Raw genomic sequence first — 5,000 nt, 5'->3', positions numbered from 1 at the left:
CGGCGCTTCAGCTTTGGACAATTTCACGACCCGTCTTGAAACACGGACCAAGGAGTCTAACATGTGCGCGAGTCATTGGGCTGTACGAAACCTAAAGGCGTAATGAAAGTGAAGGTCTCGCCTTGCGCGGGCCGAGGGAGGATGGGGCTTCCCCGCCCTTCACGGGGCGGCGGCCTCCGCACTCCCGGGGCGTCTCGTCCTCATTGCGAGGTGAGGCGCACCTAGAGCGTACACGTTGGGACCCGAAAGATGGTGAACTATGCCTGGCCAGGACGAAGTCAGGGGAAACCCTGATGGAGGTCCGTAGCGATTCTGACGTGCAAATCGATCGTCGGAGCTGGGTATAGGGGCGAAAGACTAATCGAACCATCTAGTAGCTGGTTCCCTCCGAAGTTTCCCTCAGGATAGCTGGTGCTCGTACGAGTCTCATCCGGTAAAGCGAATGATTAGAGGCCTTGGGGCCGAAACGACCTCAACCTATTCTCAAACTTTAAATGGGTGAGATCTCCGGCTTGCTTGATATGCTGAAGCCGCGAGCAAACGACTCGGATCGGAGTGCCAAGTGGGCCACTTTTGGTAAGCAGAACTGGCGCTGTGGGATGAACCAAACGCCGAGTTAAGGCGCCCGAATCGACGCTCATGGGAAACCATGAAAGGCGTTGGTTGCTTAAGACAGCAGGACGGTGGCCATGGAAGTCGGAATCCGCTAAGGAGTGTGTAACAACTCACCTGCCGAAGCAACTAGCCCTGAAAATGGATGGCGCTGAAGCGTCGTGCCTATACTCGGCCGTCAGTCTGGCAGTCATGGCCGGTCCTTGCGGCCGGCCGCGAAGCCCTGACGAGTAGGAGGGTCGCGGCGGTGGGCGCAGAAGGGTCTGGGCGTGAGCCTGCCTGGAGCCGCCGTCGGTGCAGATCTTGGTGGTAGTAGCAAATACTCCAGCGAGGCCCTGGAGGGCTGACGCGGAGAAGGGTTTCGTGTGAACAGCCGTTGCACACGAGTCAGTCGATCCTAAGCCCTAGGAGAAATCCGATGTTGATGGGGGCCGTCATAGCATGATGCACTTTGTGCTGGCCCCCGTTGGGCGAAAGGGAATCCGGTTCCTATTCCGGAACCCGGCAGCGGAACCGATACAAGTCGGGCCCCTCTTTTAGAGATGCTCGTCGGGGTAACCCAAAAGGACCCGGAGACGCCGTCGGGAGATCGGGGAAGAGTTTTCTTTTCTGCATGAGCGTTCGAGTTCCCTGGAATCCTCTAGCAGGGAGATAGGGTTTGGAACGCGAAGAGCACCGCAGTTGCGGCGGTGTCCCGATCTTCCCCTCGGACCTTGAAAATCCGGGAGAGGGCCACGTGGAGGTGTCGCGCCGGTTCGTACCCATATCCGCAGCAGGTCTCCAAGGTGAAGAGCCTCTAGTCGATAGAATAATGTAGGTAAGGGAAGTCGGCAAATTGGATCCGTAACTTCGGGATAAGGATTGGCTCTGAGGATCGGGGCGTGTCGGGCTTGGTCGGGAAGTGGGTCAGCGCTAACGTGCCGGGCCTGGGCGAGGTGAGTGCCGTAGGGGTGCCGGTAAGTGCGGGCGTTTAGCGCGGGCGTGGTCTGCTCTCGCCGTTGGTTGGCCTCGTGCTGGCCGGCGGTGCAGGATGCGCGCGCCTGCGCGGCGTTCGCGCCCCGGTGCTTCAACCTGCGTGCAGGATCCGAGCTCGGTCCCGTGCCTTGGCCTCCCACGGATCTTCCTTGCTGCGAGGCCGCGTCCGCCTTAGCGTGCTCCTCCGGGGGCGCGCGGGTGCGCGGATTCTCTTCGGCCGCCATTCAACGATCAACTCAGAACTGGCACGGACTGGGGGAATCCGACTGTCTAATTAAAACAAAGCATTGCGATGGCCCTAGCGGGTGTTGACGCAATGTGATTTCTGCCCAGTGCTCTGAATGTCAACGTGAAGAAATTCAAGCAAGCGCGGGTAAACGGCGGGAGTAACTATGACTCTCTTAAGGCGGCCAAGTGGCGGCGGTGTGGCTGCATCCGGACTTGGCTTTTCGAAGTGCGGTCTTGATGTAGTCGTGCTGCTGCCGCGAGGCGCCTTCCTTGGGTTATAGTTACAGGGAGAGTGATGCGCAATACATGGGCCTAGCCCTCTTAGCCTCTCCTCTCCTGCGGTCTTCTCCCCTTCTCGTGGGCCCGCTGATTTTTGCAGAGTGGAAGACCGCACCAGGGGCTTGGGGGGGTTACCAGCCCCCCCTCGCATTATCCCTTTATAGTTGGGGGCAGCCGACAAGAAACAAGAGATGGTGGCCCTTCCGCTGAAGGTGCCACCCCAGCTACCCCAGCACCTATCCGGCCAACCGGCCGTAACGAAAATGCGATAGTTTGTGTAGCTCCCTTTGCTTGCAGTGAGTGCCACCGCACTTTTACCACGAAGAACGGTCTCGGGGTCCATCGCCGCCGCCAACACCTTGCGGCCGCCAACGCTGAGATCGTGACGGAGAGGCATCGTGCGAGGTGGACGGAGGAAGAAGTCCTGTCGCTCGCCAAGGCAGAGGCCGAACTGTTCCTTGAGAGGGACGCCCGGTTCTTCTTCGTTAATCAAGAACTTATCAGGATGTTCCCCGACCGAACGCTTGAGGCAATCAAGTGCCGACGGCGGCAAGCTGCCCACAAGCAGCTTGTCCGCCAATTCATGGAGGCGCTTGAGATCGGTCGGGGGGAAGAGCCGGCGTCCCGCCGGGGAGCAGCGAGCTCGCTGCCTGACGCGGGCGAGGCCGCTGCGCCGCCCGTCGACGCAGCCGAGGACTTCGCGGCCGACACCACCGGGCCGCTGCCGGAGGGGCCGACTGACGCCGCCATCTGGGAGCATCTGGCGGGGCTACCTGCTTCCGCCCAGCGTTTCTCTGCCCTGGATCGAGTCATTGGTCTGGGGCGGGGCACGCCGCCCGATGTCATCCTGGGCATGCTCCCGGATGCCCTTGCGTCGGTCGGGTCCAGGGGGGAGAGGTCGATCACCAGGACACAGCGGCCGCGTCACTCATCCAAGCGGCCGCCTGCCGCCCCGCCGCTGCAGAAGCGCAAGCGGCGCCGCTGGGAGTTCGCGCGGACACAGGACGCCTTCCGTAGGTCGCGTGCACGTTGCGTGCGCGGCTTGCTGGACGGCACCCTGCTGCAGCCGCCACCCGACATCCCCGGTCTGCTGGACTTCTGGGCGGACCTCTTCACGAAGAAGCCGATCTCCACCGCTGGCTTCATCCGTGACCGCCTTCTCCCGCACTCGGAGCCTGTCGCTCCTGAGTGCCTATGGGGGCCGGTCACACGTGAGGAGGTCGCTGCTGCCTTGCCGCCCAGGGGATCGGCGGCCGGGCCGGACGGCCTGACTCCAGCGGAGCTGCGGCGCCTGCCGCATGAAGTCCTGGTGAAACTCCTGAACCTCTTCCTCCTGGCCCGCGCCCTCCCCGAGCGTCTGCTTCGCGCCCGGACGTCACTTCTCCCCAAAACGGCTGCACCAACATCCCCCGCTGACTTTCGCCCCATTACGGTCTGCTCGGTGTTGGCGCGGACCTTTCACAAGGTTCTCGCGTCACGCCTGATGCATGCATGTGCTGTGGACGAACGTCAGCGGGCATTCATCCCCCGGGATGGGATGTTGGAAAACACCTTCATCTTGGACACTGCTCTCACCGACGCAGTCCGCTCCTGTCGCTCTGTTTTTGTGGCATCGATCGACGTCTCTAAAGCGTTCGATTCGGTGGACCATGCTGCCCTCCGCCCCGTGCTGAAGGCTCATGGCCTGCCGGATTGCTTTATTGAGTACGTCGAAAGGTGCTACGAGGGTAGCACGACGGTGATAGCGGGCGGCGCCGACGTGGGCGTGCCCCTGCAGCCGGCAAGGGGTGTGCGTCAGGGTGACCCCCTCTCCCCCCTCCTTTTCAATTTTGCGGTGGACTTTGTTTTGAGTCAGCTTCCCTCCCACATCGGAGCTCGGATCCTCGGTCGCAGAGTTAACGCTGCGGCCTTCGCAGATGACGTCCTGCTTTTTGCATCGACCGCGAGGGGATTGCAGTCCCTCATCGACGCAGCCGTCGCAGCCCTCGGCCATCTGGGGCTGCAGATCAACGCCCGGAAGTGTTTCACCCTCGCCTTAGTCGCGTCTGGGCGCGACAAGAAGGTGAAGGTCGACGCCGACGTTACCTTCAAAGCGGGCAACGCCACCATGCCCGCCCTACGCGTGGGTGAAACCTTCCGGTATCTGGGACTGCAATTCTCCACCGCTGGTCGCTGCGTTTTCAACCCACGACGCCACCTGGTGGAGCAGCTGGACGTCATCTCCCGAGCTCCGCTTAAGCCGCAACAGCGCCTCTACGCTCTCACCAACGTCCTTCTCCCTGGCCTGTACCATGGGCTGGCCCTCAGCCGCACCCGAGTGGGTGCGTTGAAAGCGGCAGACGTGACCATCCGGGCCGCCGTCAGGAGATGGTTCCGCCTTCCGGCGGACACTCCCCTGGGCTACTTCCATGCTCCTGTAGCTCAGGGAGGCCTCGGCATCCCATCATGCCGATGGATGGGGCCAACACTCCGCCGGTCCCGTCTCCTGGCGCTGAAGAGGATTGGACCAGCCCCCGACGGTGCAGGCCGGGACGAGGTGCAGCGTGAGATTGAGGTGCTGGAGCGGCATCTTATGTGGGAGGGCCACCTCCTCAAATCGTCGACGCAGGTTGGAGAGATGTGGGCCGCGCGCCTGCACGTTGCCTTTGACGGTGCGGCGCTGTCATCTTCCGCCGCCGTCAAGGGGCAACACCAGTGGGTCGCTGACACCAGTCGCCTGCTATCTGGGCGTAACTTCATCGACGCTCTCCGCGCCCGCATCAACGCCTTCCCCACGAAGGCGCGGCGCAGTCGCGGGCGGGAGGCGGACACCAGATGCCGCGCGGGCTGCCAGGCCGTAGAGACCGCCAACCACGTGTTACAGGCTTGCTTCAGGACGCACGGGTCCCGGGTCAAGCGGCATGACG

At 62.4% G+C, this 5,000-nt stretch overlaps 1 pseudogene; it reads left to right on the top strand.

Moving 5' to 3' along the window:
• LOC124582039 overlaps positions 1–5,000 on the top strand; it is a 7,954-nt pseudogene that overhangs the window by 891 nt on the left and 2,063 nt on the right.

The sequence above is a fragment of the Schistocerca americana genome, unplaced genomic scaffold (genome assembly GCF_021461395.2).
Source record: "Schistocerca americana isolate TAMUIC-IGC-003095 unplaced genomic scaffold, iqSchAmer2.1 HiC_scaffold_389, whole genome shotgun sequence".
Taxonomy (NCBI): Eukaryota; Metazoa; Arthropoda; class Insecta; order Orthoptera; family Acrididae; genus Schistocerca; species Schistocerca americana.
The sequence above is the reverse complement of the archived record's forward strand: the minus strand, read 5'-3'. Positions and strand labels throughout refer to the sequence as shown.